The sequence below is a fragment of the Jaculus jaculus genome, chromosome 17, assembly GCF_020740685.1.
Source record: "Jaculus jaculus isolate mJacJac1 chromosome 17, mJacJac1.mat.Y.cur, whole genome shotgun sequence".
In the NCBI taxonomy this organism is placed as follows: Eukaryota; Metazoa; Chordata; class Mammalia; order Rodentia; family Dipodidae; genus Jaculus; species Jaculus jaculus.
The window spans coordinates 7,457,420-7,482,554 of record NC_059118.1 but is presented as its reverse complement, the minus strand read 5'-3'; the positions used below and the strand labels follow the sequence as shown (position 1 = coordinate 7,482,554).

Sequence of the window (25,135 nt, the reverse complement as noted above, 5' to 3'; positions counted from 1 at the left end):
ACCTGCTCTAAGATGATGGAGACACACACTAAGGATATTCAAATTTTACCACAGCCGAAATCTGGAAACTGCTGAGAGCGCCCCACTAAAGTAGACTTAAAACACACCCACCTGAGGCTCAGGGAATTTTGCAAAAGAGGGGGCGGAAAGATTATAAGAGCCACAGAGTGGAAAGGAATACCCAAAAGCATCCCTTCCCCCCCCCCCCCCAGTGACTGGCTGCTGCTCTCACATCTCATAACCCACATCCCCATGGTGCATACCAGCAATCCCACTGAAGAGGACCTTCAGTGAAATGGGGCAGGGAGGAGAGGAATGATGGTACATGATGTGTCCATGTCAAAGTTTCTACTAAATAAAAAAATATAAGAAATTAAACCCTTTTTTGTTTGATTTTCTGGTTTTCCAAGGTAGAGTCTCACTCTAGCTCAGGCTGACCTAGAACTCATTCAGGCTGCCTTCAAACTCAAAGCAATCCTCCTACCTCTACCTCCCAAGTGCTGTGATTAAAGGAATGAGCCACCATACTGAGCCAAGAAATTAAACAATTTTTACCAAGACATCTAACCATCATTCATATTTCATGAGCTCTTACAGCAAGCTCTGCACAAGTAGCAATAGGGAGTCTGATACCAGCCATTGGTGAGGGGCTGTCAATCCAAACGTCAAACACAAAGAAGAGACATGTAGGAGGTATCTGTGTGGACAATTGCATTGAGGAAAATACCACATAAGTGTATAAAAAAAATGAAACTGTCAGTTGCTTCACAGGCCTTCTATTTATTTACTAAGAAATAAATGGGCTTTTGCTAGGGCTGGAAAGAAGGCTCATCAGTGAAGGAGACTGTATGCAAAGTCTAATGAGCTGGGTTTAACAAACTCCTCGTAAAGCCATATGCACAAAGTGGCACACGCATCTGAAGCTCATTTGCAGTGTCTAGAGCCCCAGCATGCCCATGCTCATCCTCCCTTCCTCTCTCTCTCCCTGCTTGCAAAGAAATAAATACAATAAAATGATCATTCATCAAATAAAGATTTTTTAAAATGGGCTTCTGCTAATTCTTAATGTCAGTTACACTAGGTCCCATGGTTTAAATAGATGTGCTGCCCCCTGCCAGCAAGACTGAGGGAACAAAAGTAACAGGGCTCCCAGTGGTGCCCATCAGTCACGTGCCTTCACCTGCTGCCACATACTGGAGCTAATGTGGTGCCCATCAGTCACGTGCCTTCCCCTGCTGCCACATACTGGAGCCAAATGTAACTCAAAATGGAGTCACAGACAAATGTTTACAGATAAACACCAACACTGGACAACACTAGATAACACTAAGACTTACAACACAGTGAGTGCACCTAGGATTCTGTCCATCTTGTAGCCAACCAACTCTATAGGGAGGAAGCACTCCAAGTGTGTGGTGCTCATTGCTGGAGAGCTGCTGAAATCCATTATGATAGTCTATTACGAAATGCTAAGGGGATTAAAAGATTATTTTAAGTGGCAGATAAAGTTTCCAGATTTTCTTAGGAACTTCAGTCCCACAGTGGATAATACTGAGAAGATAAATTAACACTAATAAAATGACATTATTACTCAGTGATCTTGCCAATTGCATCTAACCTAAACCTTTTGATAACTCAGAGTTGATACACTAATAGAATTCATAATACTAGAGTATAATATGCTTAGTTCTTTTCAAAATAGATTCTCATTGTCTCTGTCACCTTTTCTCCAACACTTTACCTATTTTCAAAATTACTGCCACTCTCAGTGACGTGGTTCCAACAGATCCTTCTGACCTTCCACTGTGGACTCACATCACTGCCACACTCAGAATATGCACATGACAAGGGGACAGAGTGTGGTCTCCAGTGTGCTAAATGGCCCATACTTAGTAGACCTCAAGAAATGTGATACTACGCTAACCACATCTGCTTCACTTGACTTCTGTTCTAACATACTGAACTAGATAAACTAGGGGGAGGGGGGAGTCAGCTTGAATATAAAAAACACTGAATGGCTATTCAAACTTTGGGTCTTTTATTACTTTCATTCACAGCAATGATTATGAATCATATGGGCATAATTTTCTGTCAGATAGCTCTTCCACTTTTTAGTAAGCACTAAATCTCTGATCCCACATCTGAAGATAGTATGGCATTGCCTATTACTCAGTTAGAAGCTCCTAGCACAGTGTGCTGCACATAACAAACTCCATAATCTTAAGTAAATAAATTTGCTTTGAATAAATTCAGACATATACTGAATTTGTGTTGAATAAGGACAGTTATGCGATAACTGCACAAAGAAGAAACACAATACAACTACTTTTAATTTTAACTTATTTGTTAAAGAGAGGGAGAGAAAGAGAGAATGGGTTGCCAGGGCCTCTAGCCACTGCAAATGAACTCTAGATGAAACACACCACCATGTGTCTCTGGCTTACATGGGAACTGAGAAATGAACCTGGGTCCGTAGGCCTCGCAGGAGCACTTCCACTGCTAAGCCACCTCTGCAGCCCCACAACCACTGTTTTTGAGGCTACAGAGGAATAACACCAAGATGGTAATCAGTAAACATGTGATACAGGGTGAAGAGTGAGAAAAGGCCAAGACTTAGAAGACAAATGAGCAAACAATTCTGCTTGGGAAAATAAGGACGGGTGAAGGTGCATGGAGCAGCTATACCTGAGTGGATCTGAGAGGACAAGAGGCCACTCTCATGGGTGGGGAAGGAAGCGAGTGTGGAGGAAGAACAGACTGCACACACAGGGCGTCGAGCACATGCACAGACCAGGTGGCCAGACACAGGGAGCACTCCTCAAGAGAAGCAGCAGAAGGGAGGAAGGCTGGGGAAACCAGAGGACCTGATTACAATTATTTTGTAGTCTGAGAAGCCATTGACCAAGTACCACAAAAATCAGGTAACTTATTTCAGTTTCCAAGGCACCAATTTCTACATTTTGACATTATAATGACAATGGGCAGTATTCCATAGTCGTGATATCATCATTTCATATAAAGAATTTTGATAAGTTAATGCGTAAACTCATTAAAAAGTATACACATTAGGGGCTGGAGAGATTGCTTAGTGGTTAAGTCACATGCCTGTGAGGCTTAAGGATTCCAGTTCAATTCCCCAGGACCCACATAAGCCAGATGCACATGGGGCACATGCATCTGGATTTCATTTGCAGTGGTTAGAAGCCCTGAAAGTGCGCCCATTCTCTGTATCTGCCTTTCTCTGTCTCCCTCTCTCAAAATAAATAAATAACTTTTAAAAAAGAGGGGGGAAAGTAGACACATTAGATCTTGGCTTCTCTTTGGATGGCTGGCCAATTTCTTTATTAGCTGGCTGCTTAGCCATACTATTTGGGTTCTCTCTCAAATACGTGAATCTGATTTCTCATTATTTTTAATATTTTCCATCAGAGTGAGAGAAAGAATAGAGAGGGAGAGAATGAGCATGCCAGGGCCTCTAGTAGCTGCAAATGAACTCCCAATGTACGTGCCACTTTGTGCATATGGCTTTATGTGGGTATTGAAGAACTGAACTCAGGTTATTAGCCTTTGCAGGTGAGCACTTTAACTGCTGAGCCATCTCTCCAGCCTGTGATTTCTCATTCTTTAAACACAAATGGGCTAGGAAATTTCTAAGTTCTATGCTGTGCTATATTCCATCTTTAAATAATTTCTCCCATTTTTACTCTTAATGTTACTTTAAGGAGGAAGCCACAACTTAAACTATTTCTTCAGCCCAATACTCCACTTCATTTCTTACAAGCTCTGCATCCTACCAAACACTAGAGCATTTCCTCCTAAAACCTCATCAGAATGGCTTAGGTCCATATTTCCACTGGAGTTCTCCTGCGCCTCACTTAAGCATTCTCTTGGCAGACTGAGGCTTTCTTTACAGCTCTTTACTTCTGGGCCCTCACCAGAGTCATCGTTAACAGTCTGTTCTCAGCACTACAGGCTTTCCTAGTAGACCCCTCAAAGTTCTTTCAGACTTTACCCATTACACAGTTCTAACTTGTTTCTGCATTTAAAAGTATATTTTAATTTTTATTTGTTTATTTGAAAGCAACAGACAGAGAGAAAGAGGCAGAGAGAGAGAGAGAGAGGGAGAGAGAGAATGGACATGCCAGGGCCTCCAGCCCCTGCAAACAAACTCCAGATGCATGAGCCACCTTGTGCATCTGGTTAACATGGGTCCTGGGGAATTGAGCCTCGAACCCAGATCAAGCAAGCACTTAACCACTAACCCATCTCTTCAGCCCTAAAAGTATTTCTAATAGCATCTCCCTCACTTCTTGGTACCAATTTCCTGTCTTTGCCTGATTGGACTACTATAACAAATACCATATATTCTGTGGCTTATAACTACAGAGATGTAGTTCTTTTGTTTCTGCAAGTCCAAGATGAAGGTATTAGCAGAATAAATGACTTGTTTATAGAGAGCTATGGTTTTCTTGTGTCCTCACGTAGCAGAGGAGCATGAGTCTCACTAATGAGCACTGTGCCCTTTGGCCTAGTACCACTTAATGACCCTCCTTCCCAATACCCTCACTTGGGGAATGAAGACTTCAACATATGAACTTTTGAGGATAAGTCATTTATATAATATTACCCCATAACACATGATAGAAAATGATTATCAAAGAGTCTTGAGTGGGAGAGTGATTTGGAAAAAAATATTTTTAAGTTTTAAATATTATTTTAAGCATTCTAAATATTTTTTTCATTCCATTAGAGAGATATGATAAGATTATAAATCTAAATGAGTTCAAAAATTTCATTTATCTTTTTAATATTTTGTTTACTTGAGAGATATAAGGGGAGAGGGAGAGAGTGCAAGAAAGAGAGAGAATGTATATGGGTACACAAAAGCCTCTTGCCATTGTAAGCAAATTCCACTTTGTGCATCTGGCTTTACATGGGTACTGGGGAGTCAAACCTGGGCCAGCAGGCTTTTCAAACAAATGCCTTTAACCATTGAGCTATTTCCTCAGCCCCTCAAAAACTATTTCATATGAACATAAAATAATAATATAAAGTATATCATAGTCCACAGCCTAATTGAGCAGTTTTTCTTTTTGTCCAAGGTATATCAAATGACACAAAATATTGCTATTTTAATGTGCTCAGCTATTGACTGGCAGGTGCTGATTGGCATCTCTACATTTGTCTGTTAAGACATGAATCCTAATATGATTATATTGAGAGATGAGGTCTTTGAAGCTAGTTACCACAAGGGTGGAGCCCTTGTGATAGAATCAGTGACCTTAAAAAAGAGACAGCAGACAGCATGCATACTCTTTCCCACTGGAAGCCAAGGAGTTGAGAACCCAAAGAGATGATAGCCATGTAAAACCTAGGCAATAAGCCCTCACAGACATGGAGTTTACTGCCACCTTGACCTTACACTTCCCAGGCTCCAGAACTGTAAGAAATTAATGTGGTTTAAGCTACCCAAGTGTATAGTAATTTGCTATAGCACTCCAAATTTCTAGTGTCTCACATTCAGGGTTATACTCCAGAAATATAGCTCTAGAGCATGTTAGACTAAAAGCTGCAGAGAAATTAGAAGCAAAGCAATCACCTACGAAGACAGCTACTTAAAAGTACATATAAAAAGTGACCAGACCCTCATGAGAACAGGAGAGATGATGCTGTAGAAGTGAGATGCACATGAGAATGTTCTCAAAGGATACTGGCAAAGAGTTGGTAATGTCTCCTATGGATATAGACCTTAGAAGGGAGCAGAGATTCTAACCAACAACAACTTCTGTCTCCTTTTTCTGCTGATGTTTATATTCTGCTCTAGACTGAAGTAATGTGTATTGCTGATCTCACACCACTGGACTATGAGTACTTTTGAGAGCAGAGATGTTATATCTCTGGCACCAACGAGGTTAATAGAAATATTGTTTTCTGCATATGACCCTGAAATACCTAAATAGTGTCTTACATGCAGGACTTCAATGCTTTTATTCTAAGTTTCAGTGCAATGTCTGGAACTGGCTAAAAATTCCAACAGATGGATATGGGATTAGTGAACTATTTTTTTATTTATAACAGGCACTATTAGCTGAACTGAATTTATTAAAATCCATCAAAACCTGCAGGACTCTGATAAACCAGTCTAAACAACTTAATTCTGTATATTATAGCTATTTATAGCTTTCAATTGAAATTCATGAGCTAAATAAATCCATGTGGATTTTTAAAAAATTCTCTAAGTTCTGTATACCATGAGCATTATTTTAAAGTGTTGTAGCAGGTTTAAAAAGTCAGAAGATACAATTTTCTTGAGCTGAAATATTATACAGTACAATTGCTGAATAGAACAAAGATATTTAAGATGGAGTATAGCCAATGAAATGTTGTGAAGCCTCAATTTTTATTAAAATGTACATGTATTTTGTGACTGATGTATCCCAGATGGTAAAATTACAACACATCCAAGGAATTCTGAAAAACATCAGAATTTAATGAGACAGTATGAATAAATACATACGGAGTAGGAATGAAGATAAATGGCTACTTATAATAAAAATTGTTTTCATTATTTGTGTGTGAATGGAAAAAAATAACGATTGTTCCTTCAAACAAAAAAAAGTGTCATTACTCTTTTGTTCTCCAACACTGTTGTCAAGGAAGCATATCCATTTCAGTGACAGGCTCTCGCAGATGATGTAACTCTTCTGAATTTCACAGAAACAATAGTATCTATGTCAACTCTTCAGAGTTGAGCTATTTCAGCATTTGTTTTAATTTATGGTGTGTGTATGTGTGTTTGTGGTGTGCATGCTCATGTATGTAGGCATACATACACGTATATGTGCTCATGAACATGTATACATATGCTTGTGAAAGCCAGAGGTGGATATCAGGTGCACATCTCAGTCACTTCCACCTTATTCTCTGAGACAGGGCTTCTCTCGCTGAACCTAGAGCTCATGAATTTGGTTAGTTAATGAGCATGTTGTGGGGATCCACCTGCCTCCACTTCCCTAGAACCCAGAATTTTATGTAGGTTTTGGGAACCCAAACTTAGGACTTCATGCTCATGTGGTAAGCACTTTAGCTACTGAGCCATCTCCCTAGGCAACAGTTTCTGTTTCTCAATAGGTTCTCTCTATGTAACTCAGCCCAGAAATAAAGATACTTTACCCTCATTCATCTGACTACTGGGATTAGAAGCATATAATAGTCCACTCATCTTTCCCTGAGCTTTCATCACTTTGCTTTCTAGATGATATCTCATCCATAACCGGGGATTATAAGACTGCAATTCTGAACATTAAATGTGTCTTCAGTCAAGCCTTCATTTTAAAAATACAATGTACACATAATGCCAACTGAAAAGCATTAACAGGATTGTAATATTTTTCATTTGTGGCTTTATTGCCAATGACAACTTAACAAAATTAATAAGATAAACTTAATGTTCTTAGTTAACATTTCATAGTACATTAGAGACAGTAGAAAAATAGCAGGGCTTTGTTAAAAGTGTAATGGCTAGCAACTGGGGGGATTGCTTAGGGATAAAGCACTTTCCACACAAGAGTAAGTACCTGATTTCAGATCCCCAGAACCCACATAATGCAAGGTGAGCATTTGTAATCCTATGGTAACTAAGGTGAAAAGAAAGGAGACAGGAGAATCCCTTTGGGAGTCCTCAGGCCAACTGGCCTGGTAGACAGTTGTGAATGAGGTGCTCTGTCTCAAAACAAGGTGAAAGGTAAAGACCAACACCTGAACCTCCACCCATGCACACTATGAACACACACACAAATGTAATGTCTACTAATACTGAAGGGAAAGTGGCCAACAATGGTGTAAACCAGCCTGACAAGAAGTACACACCAGTGCAGTGGTGGCCCGCAGCCTTAGGGGTAACCAGTGGCTTTTTGATTGGCTAAAAGAACCATGAAAAGGAACCCATATCTAGAACTGGGAAGCAGGTCTGAATTCTATGGAGACAAAGATTATGCTCTCTAAAGTCAAGCTCCCACTAGTTTTTGGCTAAAAGGGGGGAAACATTCATCAAATTGCCTAAATTAATAATGCTTATCCAATTTATCCTATGCTGACTTAACTCTATTGGAGAACTTATTTTTCTTTCTCAGAAAGTAGCAAGACACAAGGAAATAAAACACCCCTTGCTTCTCAATCAAGGCCCAGCTGAAGCCACAGAGGAAGTAGGGAGATGAGAAAGAGTGCTGCCTCCACGGTGAGCCTGACAGTCAGTGCCAGGGTGAAGGAGACAGACACTGAAGATACTCAATACCTACCAAAGCAGAAATGCAGAGGTTCCTAAGAGCTCATCACTGAAATGCACTTAAAACACACCCACCAAGGTTCAGGGGATTTTGAAGGAGGGCAGAAAGATTGTAAAAACCACAGGTTGGGATGTCATGCCCACAGGCACTGTCTCACCCCAATAACTGACTGTTGCTCCTACAATGCATAACCCACAACCCCATGGGGAATACCAGCAACCCCACTGAGTAGGGCCCCCTGCGGAATGGGTGCAAGGAAGTGGGAGAAAATAGTACCAACACATGGTGTATCCATATAAAGTATGTTCTTAATTAAAGAAAAGAAAAGAAAAAAGAAAAAGAAGAGGCTCAGTGGAATTGGAGTGGAGGAGAGAGAAAAAGAAGATAACTGGAGGGGATTATGAGCCAATGACAGTATTTACATGTACGAAAATTCTCAATAAAAGTGAATCAACTTACCATCATATAAATTTAACATCTGACCATTAAAACATCATACGTGTGTGTGTGTGTGTGTGTGTGTGTGTGTGTGTGTGTGTGTGTGTGTATGTGTATCAATTGACTGGTTGTTGAAATAGCCAAACCAAAAGTCAAGTTAATGAAATGAAAAATTCAGTTAAGAAAATTCAGTTAAATTCACCAGATGCACCCCAAACTAAAAGAGCAACAAACTGTAAGATAAATAGATGACCAGGAAAAACATAAACACAGATATAGAGAGCAACAGAGTTGATCAATGTACTGGCCTAAAATGGCTGCTATACAAGCCTATCATAGAGCAAGTGACTTAATCATTGGAAATCTATTTTTTCCATTTCTGTACACTAGCTTTATGTTGAGTGTTATTGACTGGGAGACAAAATGTTTTCTTATTAATTTCTCATGTGGAAGTTTCTTAGTATGTGTAGGAGTGAGAATGGTATTTCTGACATCTTTTTCTTTTATTAGGACACTAATTCCTGTAAGGACTCATACATAATATTCCTCAAACACTGTGGGACAATCCACTCAATTTACTAAATGGTCTGTATATATATATGATGGTATGGTATATAGCCAATTTTTTTTCCAAAAGGAAAAACTATAGAGTTTTAAGTTTAGATAAACAACAATAAAATTATAGGCTACAAGCTGGGCATGGTGGCTCATATCTATAACCCCAGAACTTGGGAGGCTGAGGCAAGTGGGTCACTATGGATGCTTGAGGTCAACCTGGGCTACACACTGAGTGAGCCTAAGACAAAGTGAGAGATTATGTCTCAAAAACTTGAAAAATATAGATGGTGTGTATAATAAAAAGTTCTTATTTTTTATTCCATCCAATTTTAAAAAACAAATTTTGGCCTGGAGAGATAGCTTAGTGATCAAGGCACTTGCCTACAAAGCCTAAGAACTCTTGTTTGAATCTCCAGGTCCCATGTAGCCATGCACACAATAATACAAGTACATAATGTGGTTCATGTGCACAGGGGGACACATACATCTGCAGTTTGTTCACAGTGGCTGAAGGCCCTGATGTGCCCATTCTCTCTCTCTCACCCTCTTTCTCTCTCTCAAAAAAAATAAGAAAATTTTAAAAGAAAACATGAATTCACATTTTTATATGGCAGGCTAAAATATTCTTTCTTCATTATAAATGTCTAAAGTGGTGATTTTTTTCCTGAACCTTTAGAAAATTGGGAACAACAGTGCTTTGTTTAGGACTCAAATAGAAGAGAATATAAATAAGAATTTTAAAATTTCAGAGCTCTAACATTCAGGGTCTAATCATGTAATAAGTCAATGTTCAAAAGACCTGAATAGATGAGATCAATTGTGCTCAGAGTGGTATGGTTAAAGGCATACTGATGTACAATATATACTTCCAGGAAATTGTTTTATGTAACCCAGTACTTAGTACAGTGCACACAAGGGGGAAAGGCCTGAGCAAAGCAGCCTACCTCAACTAACTCATTCAGCATACCTCTTTTCTTCTAGTGGAACACTGCTTTATATATCAAGTGGAGAAGAAAAATAGTCCTTTAAAAACAAGTCAAATGCCCTCTTTACTGAGGAAAAACCTTCATAAAGGCCAACAGAACACATATATAAGATGAAATCATGCAGTTTTCATTTCTATTGTCAAATGAATGTCACCTATTAAATAGAAACATGGTTAAAATGTTGTATTGTCATATAAATGCATGGGATCTGGGCACTTACAATAATGAGAATATTTTTAAGATGAAAAGTTGTCATCTTAATATGTAAATTAATGTGCTTTTGATAATTTGTTAATTTGTATTGACATATTCAAATAAGTTATATGACCAAAAGCAGTAAGATTATGTTTATAGTTGCAGCTACACTGTATCATCTAGGATTCCTTTTTGCAGGTACAAGATAATCTAAGTCAATAAGGCTAATCCAAAAAAAAATTTTTCCCAGAAATGGGATATCACATAATGCAAGCTGGCCTTGAACTCAGGTAACCAAGGGTGTCAATCTCCTGATCTTCCTGCCTCTACATCTCAAGTGCTGATTACAGGCACGCATAAGCACAACTGCCCCAGAACATTTTTTCATTTTAAAAATATTTTTATTTATTATTTGAGAGGGAGAGAGAGAAAAAAAGACAGAGAATAAGACAGAGAGTGAGTATGCATGAGCCAGAGCCTCTTGCCACTGCAAATGAACTCCATCCAGATGCATGTGCCACTCTGTGCATTTGGCTTTATGTGGGTACTGGGGAAGCAAACCCTGGCCATCACACTTTGCAAACAGACACTTGAACCACTGAGCCATCTCTCCAGCCCCCAAAGATGTTTTTAATTAAAATTTAAAACAAAAGACCTGCTCCACTTCCAACCTGGGCCAGTTTAGTCAAGTTGGTAGTTCTCCACTTCCTGGAGGTCATAATATTGGTGCCAAACTTAATGTGTTTACCCATCGACATATCAGACTATAGCCCAGAACTCCTGAACTCAAGCAATCCTCCTGCCTCAGCCTCCCAAGTAGCTGGAATTATAGTGTGTGCACCACCACCCCTTACTAAAACAAAAAAGAAAAAAAAACCTGTAAGCCTAGATATCAAACATAGGTAGTAAGGTTTACATAAGGCACACCTAACCTTAGTAGGGAATGATTTCCAGTGAATTTGTTTCTCATAGTCTCTCTTCTACTGCCTCCTGCACTTAGGTTAGTCTACATATCAAACATGGGTGGTAAGCCTTTCATGAGGTATACCTAACCTCAATACTACATGATTTCCAGTAGTTTTGTTTACGATTTGTTTCACTTAGTCTCTGCCCTGCTACCTCCTGCACTAGGCTCAGTCTTGGTTTCAAATAACAGATGGAAGTAATAAGTAAAAGCAAGTATCTCTTATTCAGGTGTGCAACAAAAATCCAAGCTGCTGAACTCACTTCACATAAGCATATGCCTAACGCAGCATCCCTGACTGGAGCCAGTGGGTTAGAGGACAGCTCTCAGGCATGGTCATAGACCTGCCCTGGGCGCAAGGAGTACAGACAGGTCCTCTCACGATACATGGATGGAGAAGGAAGACTTCCATGGGGAAATTGGAATGGAAGATGAAAAATGTAGATGTTCATGAAAATTTGTTTGAGGAGGGGGAATGCAGCCTATTTGAAGGACCAAAATGTGGCTGGGGTGGCAAGCAGAAAGTGAAGGAAGAAAGATCTGCCTCTTATCAACACACCCATATGAGTATTTACCACTTACTATCAGGGGAAAAAATCTGAGAATTCAAAAAAAGAAATAAGTAACCCAAGAGACTTAAGCAGGAACTTCACAAGAAGAGATACAAATGGCCAATAAATATGGAAAAGCACTTAAACCTAAGAGCTATAAAGAAAATGCCAGGTAAAACCACAGTGAAATGCCACTATAAACATTTGCCAACAAAGCAACATTAGAAAGACTGGTAATGTTAAAATTTGGCAAACTGAAACTATAAACTGGCATTCTCTTACACAAAATGCTGAGTTGCCGACTAGCTTATCTAAGTAAACGCACTTTTTATAATCTACTAAATTTGAACACACTCACATCAAAATCTATGTAAAAAAAATTCTGACAGCTGCTCATGGACTCACTGCAAAGTCTGCCTGCTTTCCTGATTTCTACTCAAAAAGCAGAACTTTCTCTTTCTGTCCCTTTCTTTCTGTTCTTTGGTTGCTGACCAAAATTCTAAGCATACTTGCTCTGATATTTTGGGGCTTTTCCACTCTTTTCTCAATAAATATCCTTTTTCTTCCATCCTCCCCGAAAATTCCACCCACCTCAATAGATACAAACAAGAGCATTCATAGTCCAAAACATAAGTATCTATAAACCAAAAAACAAGATGTGTATGTTTATATAATGAACTAACAATAAGATGAACTATCATGACATGAAACTTGGGTGGACCCTTCAACATGACATCGAGGGGCAGAAGCCAAGTTTAAAAGGAGCACACACTAAATGAATGACAGAAGGTTTCTCGCCTTACCTACCTGTCACAGTGGTAAACACCTTAGACCATAAGCCCCACAGAAGTACCCTGACGCCCCTCAAATCTCTACACCATTGTCCTCATTTCCAACACCACAGATTAGCTTCAGCTGTTTTAAAATAATGCTTTCTGTCACTCATTTAGTGTGTGTTCCTTTTAAACTTGGTTGCTGAGTAGTAATTATACAAAGTGTGCTTACTTTGTGGTAATGTGTGAGCTATCCTTTTAAAACTTTCACACTGCATTATCACACATATGTGAGTGGTGGAGTTCAACAAGGTACACCGTTATATGTTGCAGGTACCTTCTCATTACTGGGACAAAGTCCTGGCCTGAAGCAGCTTATTGGAGGAAAGCATTTATTTCAGACTTACAATTTCCGGAGGAAGCTTCATCAGGGTGGAAGAAGCTGGCCCGCTTCATCCTACATCCATAGCACAGAGAAAGCAGCCAGCACCAGCAAGCACGAGCTCATTCCAGACATGCAGGGCTGGATTCCACCCCAAGGTCTGCCCCTGATGACACACTTCCTCAGTAGGGCTCCACTCCCCAACTGCTCTGCTAGGTGGGGACTAAGTAGGAAAGTTAATCACAAGTACCTGAGGCTATGGGACCATTACATTCAAAACCACTGCCTCTTAAAATATATGACTGTATGAAGGGTGGGTCTGGGGAAGTTATGTTTGAGTGGAAAGATGGCTGTGAAAATAGTGCTTTGCCTCTGCATGTTTTAGCAGACAGAATTCGTTGCCTGTACAGCATGAGGGAAAGAGATGAATCAGCTCTGATGACTGACTTCAGCTGCAGCATTCCACTCAGCTTGGTGGCTCTTGTGCTCCCAGAGAGATGGAGTGGCTGATTACACTAGATGATGCTTAGACTTTCAATGAGTCAGAGAAGCTGAAATTAGAGTAAGGGAATTCAACATGGAAGTCACTGATTCCATGATAAATAATGCCAGATTCACTGTGGGGATGGAATACTGATAACACCATCCTGGAAAATAAGTACAGTGTAAGGAAATGGGGGAAAATATTTGTTTCTATGAATGTGGAAGAAATATAAAGAAATGAACATGTTTGGAAACAAAAAGTATTGTGGTCAGAACAAGTTAAAACCATACACGTATATATGGTAGAGAAGGAATCCAATATAAAACATACAGATTCAGAAATTTTTGCCTAATATAAAGCACATTATCTCTTCCCTGCCCTCTTACCATCCCACAAACAGAAAACTACCTCCTAAGAAGCTTCTTAATATGCCACTTGAGCTACAAGTGTGCAAAATGTTCTGTTAAGTTTTACTTATGGAAAAATGTCCTCATTTTTCTCAACTTTATCCACTTAATCATTTTTCTTTCTTTCTTTTTTTCCTTTTTTTTTTTTTTTTTTTTTGAGTAAGGGTCTTACTCTAACCCAGGCTGACCTGGAATTCACTCTGTAGTCTCATGGCCTTGAACTCACGGTGATCCTCCTACCTCTGCCTCCCTAGTGCTGGGATTAAAGGTGTGTGCCACTATGGCCAGCCCTAATCATTTCTCTTTTTTTAAGGTGAGAGAGCTTGGCAGGCCAGGAGCTGCAGCCACTGTAACTGAACTCCAGATGCGGGCGCCCCCTTGTGCACGTGTGTCACCTTGTGAGCGCGTCTCGCCTTGTGTGTCTGCGTTATGTGCGTTCTGGGGAGTTGAGCCTGGGTTCCTAGGCTTTGCAAGCAAACATCTTATTACTAAGCCATCTTTCCAGCCCTCTTTTCCTTTTTAAAACATTTTATTTATTTATTTGAGGGGGAGGGGCAGATAGAACATAGGCATGCTAGGGCCTCTAGCCACTGCAAATTCCAGATGCATGTGCCACCTTGTGCATCTGGCTTACATGGATCCTTAGGCATCGTAGGCAAACCCTTTAACTGCTAAGTTATTAATGATGCTCAAGTATTTTCTGATATTGTGGACGTGAGTGTACAGTAATGTATTTAGATACATAACATATATTTTCCTTGTATAATTGTGCCTTAATGATTAATTTTAAAGGAAAAATTATTTATTGTAAAAAAACAAGATTGTGTAAACACACATACACATATAACAGATAAATCTATTTCCAGTTGTTGATATTTAGGGAAAAACTCCAGTAACATTCTGAAAGCTAATTGTTTGGTTTTTTTTTTTCCTTTTTTTTCGAGGTAGGATCTCACTTTGGCTCAGGCTGACCTGGAATTCACTATGTAGTCTCAGGGTGGCCTCGAACTCTCAGCGATCCTCCTACCTCTGCCTCCCGAGTGCTGGGATTAAAGGCGTGCGCCACCACGCCCAGCTATTTTTTTTTTTTTTGATAATTGTTTTGTTCTATTTCAAGAATCTAATCCTCATCTGACAGAACCTCTGTTTTTATATGTCTATGTCATATGTGTATACATATTCACCTATGTGTGTGAAAATGTGTATATATGTGTGGGTGAGTGTGCATACATGTAGATGTGAAGTCCAGAGGTCAATGTAGGGTGTCTTCCTCAATCATTTGTAAGACAGGGCCTCTCACTGAACCCAGAACTCCACAATTCAGCTAGACCAGTAGCCAGCAAGCTGTTGGGATATCACTTTCTGTCTCCCTAGCATAGGGATTACAGAGTGTATATATCACCATGGCCGCTTTACGTGAGTTCTGGGATCTGAGCTCACTTCCTCATACTTGTGCAGCAAGCACTTACTCAATTGAGCCAACTTCCCATCACCATGCTTTCCATTTTAGACTCTTTGAGTTATGCTTGTAACTAGATAAAATTACAATATGCAAAAACTAATGCAGAATGACAGCACTTTAAAAATCTTGTCTGTCATGATTTTTCTCAAGTACTGAACTTAAATAATTAGTTTGCTTCTAATCTTTAAAGTACATTTATCCTTAATATCCTCTATGATGCAAATTTAACATACACTCTTCATTCATTTACCTAATTAACAAATTTATGCATATAAGTCAACTTTAGATAATAATGATTCTATAAAAAAATTAGCAGCCTATTATCTGTACAAAGCTCTGATTTATTATTCAGAAACTAGTTTGTGCAGATATAGGCTGGATAACTTCCAGCACAGTTCTAAGATTCGTAGAAAATATTTTCCTTTTCTTGTCCAATAATGATAGTCATGATAGATTGCATATGATTTAAAAAATCAATGAAGAAATAAGATTTAAAATTTACTGGCATATTTAAAGGCTGATATCTCTTGAAATAACTATATTGTGTTGCTCCAAAATTTTTCTGTGTAAAAGTGAAACAATAATAAAAGAGGCAAGAATCACCACAGAAATGCCATAAATTGTGCTAAATGTCATCTATAAACTCTCAATGATCCATGTATGTGCTTTAGGTCAGGACTGGATGGTTGCCAAAATTCATTTGTTCAGTAAGTTCAGCCTTAAAATAAGACATTCAACAAAGGTAATTAAAATTAAGTTCTTCAGCGTATTAAATATCATCATGCTGTAGATGGTGATGACTACTGTGGACATATAAGACTTGTCAAAATGATTAGAATAAGTGAATATTAAATGCTCAACAGTCATTGAGACATGGCTATCACAACTTCTAAGGCTCAGAGAACATCAAAGAGGGGGATAGAAAAAATGTAAGAGCCAAAGGATGCGGAGACTGCTTTGGAACACTGTTTTCCAGAGACATGAACTGGTGGTCACATTTATTCATGTTGTAGTCAGGTTCGCATTGCTAGCAGAAATCACCCTACCAGGAGAAGTTTTGGGGAGAAAAGGATTTATTTTCGCTTACAGACTTGAGGGGAAGCTCCATGACAGCAGGGAAAAATGACAGCATGAGAAGAGGGTGGACACCACCCCCTGGCCAACATCAGGTGGACAACAAGAACAGGAGAGTGTGCCAAACACTAGCAAGGGGAAACTGGCTATAACGCCCCAACAGTATACTACCTCCAAGAGGCATTAATTCCTAAATCACTATCAGCTGGGAACCTAGCACTCAGAACACCAAAATTTATTGGGGACACCTGAATCAAATCACCACATTCCACCCCTGGCCCCCATAAACTGATAACCATGCATGATATAAAATACAATGTATCCATCCAACATTAAAAGTCCTCTTAATTTTTATGAATCACAGTGATGTTTAAACACCCCCATAATCCAAGGTCTTTCAACTGAGCCTATGGCTCAGTTAATGTCAAAAAATCCCCAAAAAACCCATAATGGCACAGAATAAACATTCACACTGCAAAAGATGGCATTGGGCATAGCAAAGAAACACTCAAGCAATACATGATTCAAACAGGGAAAACACCAAACTCTGTAGCTCCAAGTCCAACAACTCTAACCAGTGAGAAGTCTCCAAGTATGATAATTCTAACCAGCAACAAATCTCTAGAGTTCCAATTCCACCCTTTTAACTAGGCTACTCACAGTCCTGAAAAACTTCATCCAGGGCCAGCAGCTCTCCTTAGCAGCCACCTCGTGGTCCCGGAATCTCCACTGGGTCTCCACTGCAACCCATGGTTCATCCTCACAGCTCCATTGGGTCTCCATGCAGGCAAACCAGCAAATTTGCTTCATACTGCCCACTGCCATTTCTAAAACACAAGACTGCATTGCACATTCAATGACCCTCTCTTTCCTGCTTTTCTTGTACTCCACAGTACCAGGTAGGGTGCCAATTTGTTAATCCAGGGGGGAATAAACCAGATTTTGAAGAACAGGAGACTCCTTCAGCATTCTAGCACCTTCAAAGGACTGCATTCTTTCTGTTGTCCCAATGTAGGTCAGCTGGCTAAACCTCGATAGTTGTAATCTCTCAATTGCAGCTGAGCAGGCAGCAGTTTCAACCTAAAGATTTCTTTCTATGCCATACCCTCTGCACACACCAGCCCATTTCTATGCAAAGCAACCCTGCACAAATTCTCAGTACATGGCCATAACAGCAAGCCTTTCACACAAACTGATTCTAAAGCAAAGCTTTTTTTTTTTTTTTTTTTTTTTTTTTTTTTTTTTTTAGAAAGGAAAGGGTTTATTTTGGGCTTACAGTTTTGAAGGGGACATTTTGTCATGGTAGGGAAAGTGTGGAAGAGCTAGAAGCTGGCTCACATCATCAAATCAACATAGAGGAAGTAGGAAGGTAATTGCTAAATGCTCATTAACTTTCTCCTTTTCACTCAGTTCAGAAAGCAGCCCATGGGTCCTCAACCTAATATAGAAAGTCTATCACAGTCATGACCAGAGATGTGTTTCAAGAGTTGTAGTGATTATAAATGCTGTCAAATTGACATCTAGAGATTGACCATCACTTCTTAGTTTAAATTTTAGTTTTTTTGGGAGGGTTGTTGTTGTTGTTGCTCCTGGTGTTGTTTTTAAACTACTCATAGTTGGATCTTTCTATAGCTCAATCTGACCTGGAATTCACTATGTAGTCTCTGGCTAGCTTCCTACTTCTGCCTCCTGAGTGCTGCAACTAAAGGTATGTGCCACCACAACCAGTTAATTTTACTTTATGTTTGGGACAGCACATCACTTTTTATCACTTATTGTTCTTTTGTTTTAAACTATTTTTAAAAATATTTTATTTGTTTATTTGCAAGCAGAAAGATAGAGAGAAAATGGGTAGGCCAGGGCATCTAGCTACTGCAGCAAAGCTTTTTCTCGCCCTCATAAGCCAAACCTCACAGTCCACAATTCTTACTGCATTCAGGTCTTTAAACTCTGACCAGAATATTCCATCAAGCTGTATTCACAGTACTGCAAGACATCTCTTAAGCCAAGGCTTCAAATCCTTCCACATTCCTCTTGAAAATCAGCTTCAAAAGGCCAAAACCACACATTCAAGTGTCTAGCAGCAACACTACTTTTGGTACCAATGTTACTGTTGCAGTCAGGTTTGCACTGCTGGCAGAAATCACCCAACCAAGAGCAGCTTTAGGGAATAAAGAATTTATTTTGGCTTACATACTCAAGGGGAAGCTCCATGATGGCAGGGGGAAACTATGGCATGAACAGAGAATGGACACCACCTCCTGACCGACATCAGGTGGACAAAAAGAACAGGAGAATGTGCCAAACACTGGCAAGAGGAAACTGGCTATAACACCCTTAAGCCTGCCTCCCTCAAAATACACACCTCCAAGAGGTGTTAATTCCCAAATCTCTGTTGGCACCCTAGCACTCAAAACACCTAATTTATGGGGGAAACCGGAATCAAACCACCACAATTTATTTATTTATTTATGAGAGAGAGGAAGACAGAGAAAGAGAGAATGGGCACACCAGGGCCACCAGCCACTGCAAATGAACTCCAGATGCATATGCCACCTTGTGCATCTGGCTTATGTGGGTCCTGAGGAATCAAACTGGGATACTTAGGCTTTGTATGCAAACATCTTAACCACTAGGCAATCTCTCCCACCCAGTGGTTCCATTTATTGCATCACAGAGACTTGTCACCTAAACAAAATCTGCACAATATTGAGATCAACAACATTTATTCATGGATAAAAGATATTTATGTTTACCTAATGTAAAGTATCATGGAAGTTGCATAGTTTAGGTTTATCTAAGCTACAGTGTCATGGAAGCTGCACAGTTGAGGTTTACCTAAGCCACACTGTCATGGAGTTGTACAGTTCAGGTTCACCTGAGGTACAGTGTCATGGAAGTTGCACAGTTGAGGTTTACCTGAGCTACAGTGTCATGGAAGTTATACAGTTGAGGTTAACCTCAGCTACAGTGTCATGGAAGTTGCACAGTTGATGTTCATCTAAGCTACAGTGTCATGGAAGTTGTACAGTTGAGGTTCATCTGAGCTACAGTGTCATGGAAGTTGTACAGCTGAGGTTCATCTGAGCTACAGTGTCATGGAATTTGTACAGCTGAGGTTCATCTGAGCTACAGTGTCATGGAAGTTGTACAGCTGAGGTTCACCTGAGCTACAGTGTCATGGAAGTTGTACAGCTGAGGTTCATCTGAGCTACAATGTCATGGAAGTTGTACAGCTGAGGTTCATCTGAGCTACAGTGTCATGGAAGTTGTACAGTTGAGGTTCATCTAAGCTACAGTGTCATGGAAGTTGCACAGTTGAGGTTTACCTGAGGTACAGTGTCATGGAAGTTGTACAGTTCAGGTTCACCTAACCTACAGTGTCATGGAAGTTGTACAGTTCAGGTTCACCTAACCTACAGTGTCATGGAAGTTGTACACTTTATGTTCACCTAAGCTACAGTGTCATGAAGTTGACAGTTGAGGTTCACCTGAGCTACAGTGTCATGGAAGTTGTACAGCTGAGGTTCACCTGAGCTACAGTGTCATGGAAGTTGTACAGCTGAGGTTCACCTGAGCTACAGTGTCATGGAAGTTGTACAGTTGAGGTTCACCTGAGCTACAGTGTCATGGAAGTTGTACAGCTGAGGTTCACCTGAGCTACAGTGTCATGGAAGTTGTACAGCTGAGGTTCACCTGAGCTACAGTGTCATGGAAGTTGTACAGCTGAGGTTCACCTGAGCTACAGTGTCAAGGAAGTTGTACAGCTGAGGTTCACCTGAGCTACAGTGTCATGGAAGTTGTACAGCTGAGGTTCACCTGAGCTACAGTGTCATGGAAGTTGTACAGCTGAGGTTCACCTGAGCTACAGTGTCATGGAAGTTGTACAGCTGAGGTTCACCTGAGCTACAGTGTCATGGAAGTTGTACAGCTGAGGTTCACCTGAGCTACAGTGTCAAGGAAGTTGTACAGCTGAGGTTCACCTGAGCTACAGTGTCATGGAAGTTGTACAGTTGAGGTTCACCTGAGCTACAGTGTCATGGAAGTTGTACAGCTGAGGTTCACCTGAGCTACAGTGTCATGGAAGTTGTACAGCTGAGGTTCACCTGAGCTACAGTGTCATGGAAGTTGTACAGCTGAGGTTCACCTGAGCTACAGTGTCATGGAAGTTGTACAGCTGAGGTTCACCTGAGCTACAGTGTCATGGAAGTTGTACAGCTGAGGTTCACCTGAGCTACAGTGTCATGGAAATTGTACAGCTGAGGTTCACCTGAGCTACAGTGTCATGGAAGTTGTACAGCTGAGGTTCACCTGAGCTACAGTGTCATGGAAGTTGTACAGTTGAGATTCACCTCAGCAACAGTGTCATGGAAGTTGTACAGCTGAGGTTCATCTGAGCTACAGTGTCATGGAAGTTGTACAGCTGAGGTTCATCTGAGCTACAGTGTCAAGGAAGTTGTACAGCTGAGGTTCACCTGAGCTACAGTGTCATGGAAGTTGTACAGCTGAGGTTCACCTGAGCTACAGTGTCATGGAAGTTGTACAGCTGAGGTTCACCTGAGCTACAGTGTCATGGAAGTTGTACAGCTGAGGTTCACCTGAGCTACAGTGTCATGGAAGTTGTACAGCTGAGGTTCATCTGAGCTACAATGTCATGGAAGTTGTACAGCTGAGGTTCATCTGAGCTACAGTGTCATGGAAGTTGTACAGCTGAGGTTCACCTGAGCTACAGTGTCATGGAAGTTGACAGTTGAGATTCACCTCAGCTACAGTGTCATGGAAGTTGACAGTTGAGATTCATCTGAGCAACAGTGTCATGGAAGTTGTACAGTTGAGGTTCATCTGAGCTACAGTGTCATGGAAGTTGTAGAGTTGAGGTTCACCTAAGCTACAGTGTCATGGAAGTTGTACACTTGATGTTCACCTAACCTACAGTGTCATGAAGGTTCTTGTAAAGAATAATGAATTTCTTACTTTGATTCCTGTCAGTAACTCTATAATGTATTTTTTTCAAGGATCATTACACATATATTAAGAAAAAGAATTTATCACTACTATCACCAAAGAACTTAAGAATGAGGGCTGGAGAGATGGCTTAGCGGTTAAGTGCTTGCCTGTGAAGCCTAAGGACCCCGGTTCAAGGCTCGATTCCCCAGGACCCACGTTAGACAGATGCACAAGGGGACACACGGGTCTGGAGTTCGTTTGCAGTGGCTGGAGGCCCTGGCGCGCCCATTCTCTCTCTTCTCTCCCTATCTGCCTCTTTCTCTCTCTGTCACTATCAAATAAATAAATAAAAATAAACAAAAAAATTTTAGAAAAAAGAATTTAAGAATGAATGAGTGGTGTGCACACTAGCTTGTACTAACCCTAGTATGCAGGAGGCTGAGGTCAGATAAGGGGGACTACATAACTACCCCTGCTTCTAGAAAAAAGAGTTTTAGATAAGAATATGAAAATGGAAGTTGAAGTGGTTTTTAAGCTGTATGATAAAAAAACTAACAACTACGACTTCAATGTATTATATTTAAATTTATAAAGTAAACATGACAAGCTGAGAATAATAGTGTCCAGAATTCTTCCTCTGGGAACAGTCATACTAAAGGTCTCTAAACCAACCATGATTAAAGTATAAAAACATTATCCACTCCCCCCAGACACAAAATGGAACTGAATATCCATGACCTACACAAGACCATCATAATAGGAGGAAAAGATCATGACATCAAAATAAAAGCGACTGATTGAGACGGGGAGGGGATATGATGGAGAATGGATTTTCAAAGGGGAAAGTGGGGGGAGGGAGGATATTACCATGAGATATTTTTTATAATCATGGAAGTTGTTAAAAAAATTATAAGAAAAAAAACATTATCCAGTGATGCCAATTAGGAATCCTGTATTTAAAAACTGATTTTAATAAACCTAAGACAAACGGGTTGTGCACATTCTGCCAAATACAGTAGAACCCAGGAGGCTTCCTCACAGAACAGGAGTCCACAGTGGAGGTGGACGCTGTGGTGGTTTGATTCAGGTGTCCCTCATAAACTTAGGTGTTCGGAATGCCAGGTTCCCAGCTAAAGGAGATTTGGGAATTAATGCCTTCTGAAGGCAGTGTATTCTGGGGGGCAGGCTTGTGGGTATTATAGCCAGTTTCCCTTGCCAGTGTTTGGCATACTCTGCTGTTGTTATTGTCCACCTTATGTTGGCCATGGGTGATGTCCATTTTCTGCTCATGCCATCATTTCCCCTGCCATCATGAAGCCTCCCCCTCAAGCCTATAACCTAAAATAAACCTGTTTTTTTCCCACAGGCTGCTCTTGGTTGGGTGATTTATACCAGCAATGAGAACCAGACTGCAACAGTAAAGTGGTACCAAGGAGTGGGGTTGCTGCTAGACACCTGACTGTGTGGTTTTGACCATTTGGAGCTGATTTTCAAGAGGAATGCAGAAGGAATTGAAACCTTGGCCTAAAACATGCCTTGAAATGCTGTAAATACAACTTGATAGGCTATTCTGGTCACAGTTGAAAGACCTGAATGCAGTAAGAACTATGGCCTGTGAGGTTTGGCTTATTAGGGTGAGAAAGAGCTTTGCTTAGACTGGGCTAGCAGTCTGTGTGAGAAGCTTGCTGCCATGCCTGTGTCCTGAGAAGTTGTGCAGGGTTGCTTTGTATAGAAATGAACTGGTATGAGCAGAGGGGTATGCCACAGAAAAAATGAAATCTTTGGGTGAACTACTGCCTATTCAGCTGCAATCTAAAGATTACAACTTTTGAGATTGGGCCAGCTGACCTGCAATGGGGCAACAGGAAAAAATGTAGACTCCTTTTACAGGGCCTGAGTGCTCAAAGAGTGTCCTGTTCTTCCTACCTGGTATTGTGGAGTATAAGAAATGCAGGAAAGTGAGGGTCATTGAGTTTGCAACATGGTCTTGTGTTTTGGAAATGGCCATGGGCAGTGTGAAGCAGGTTTGCTGGATGCCTGCATGGAGAATCCATAGGGCCATAAGGATGAACCATGGGTTGCAGTGGAGATACTGGGACCACGAGATGGCTGCCAATAAGAGCTTCCAGCCCTGGATGAAGTTTTCCAGGACTCTGAGTAGCCTAGCTGAAGGGGTGGAACTGGGACTCCAGAGACTTGTTGCTGGTAGGATTATCAGACTTGGCGACTTGTTACTGACTAGAATGGCTGGACTTAATGTTTGCCCTGGTTGTTTTAAATCTTGTATTGTTGAATATTTCTTTGCTATTCCTAATGCCATTTTTTTTTGCAGTGTATTTATTCTGTGCCATTATAGTTTTTTGAGTATTTTTTGGTATTATGGCTCAGTTAAAAGATCTTGGACTATGGGGATGTATGAACATCATTGGATTTGATAAAAACTATGGGGACTTTTAAAGTTGGATGAATGCATGGCATTTACATCATGTATGGTTATCAGTTTAGGGGGGCCAGGGATGTAATGTGGTGGTTTCATTTAGTAAACATAGGTGTTTTGAATGCTAGGTTCCTAGCTGAAGGAGATTTGGGAATTAACACCTCCTGAAGGGAGTGTATTGTTGGGGGCAGGCTTATGGGTATTATAGCCAGTTTCCCCTTGCCAGTGTTGGGCACACTCTCCTGTTGCTATAGTCCACCTTATGTTGTCCAGGGAGTGATGTCCATCCTCTGCTCATGCCATTGTTTTCCCTGCCATCGTGGAGATTCACCCTCGAGCCTGTAAGCCAAAATAAACTCTTTTTTCCCACAAGCTGCTCTTGGTTTGGTTGTTTCTACCAGCAGTGTGAACCAGACAGCAACAGATGCCAAGCTTCCTCACAGGACAGGAGTCCACAGTGGAGGTGGACGCCAAGCTTCCTCACAGGACAGGAGTCCACATTGGAGGTGGGCGCCAAGCTTCCTCACAGGACAGGAGTCCACAGTGGAGGTGGACACCAAGGTTTCTCACAGGACAGAAGTCCACAGTGGAGGTGGACGCCAAGCTTCCCCACAGGACAGAAGTCCACAGTGGAGGTGGACGCCAAGCTTCCTCACAGGACAGGAGTCCACAGTGGAGGTGGATGCCAAGGTTCTTCACAAGACAGAAGTCCACAGTGGAGGTGGACGCCAAGCTTCCTCACAGGACAGGAGTCCACAGTGGAGGTGGACGCCAAGCTTCCTCACAGGACAGGAGTCCACATTGGAGGTGGGCGCCAAGCTTCCTCACAGGACAGGAGTCCACAGTGGAGGTGGACACCAAGGTTTCTCACAGGACAGAAGTCCACAGTGGAGGTGGATGCCAAGCTTCCCCACAGGACAGAAGTCCACAGTGGAGGTGGACGCCAAGCTTCCTCACAGGACAGGAGTCCACAGTGGAGGTGGATGCCAAGGTTCTTCACAAGACAGAAGTCCACAGTGGAGGTGGACGCCAAGCTTCCTCACAGGACAGGAGTCCACAGTGGAGGTGGACGCCAAGTTTCACCGCAGGACAGGCGTTCACAGTGGAGGTGGACACTAAGCTTCCTCACAGGACAGGTGTCCACAGTGAAGATGGACACCATTCTTGTGACATTCTGTGTTTGAAAGTAAAA

General features: G+C 41.0%; 1 protein-coding gene and 1 non-coding gene across 2 annotated transcripts in view; one reads left to right on the top strand and one right to left on the bottom strand.

Moving 5' to 3' along the window:
* Positions 1-25,135, bottom strand: part of Zcwpw2 (zinc finger CW-type and PWWP domain containing 2) — a 117,844-nt gene that overhangs the window by 77,941 nt on the left and 14,768 nt on the right. The window lies entirely within an intron of this gene.
* LOC123455671 lies at positions 1,764-1,853 on the top strand. Its single transcript, XR_006634055.1, has one exon. It is a non-coding gene; the product is annotated as a small nucleolar RNA SNORD62 (small nucleolar RNA).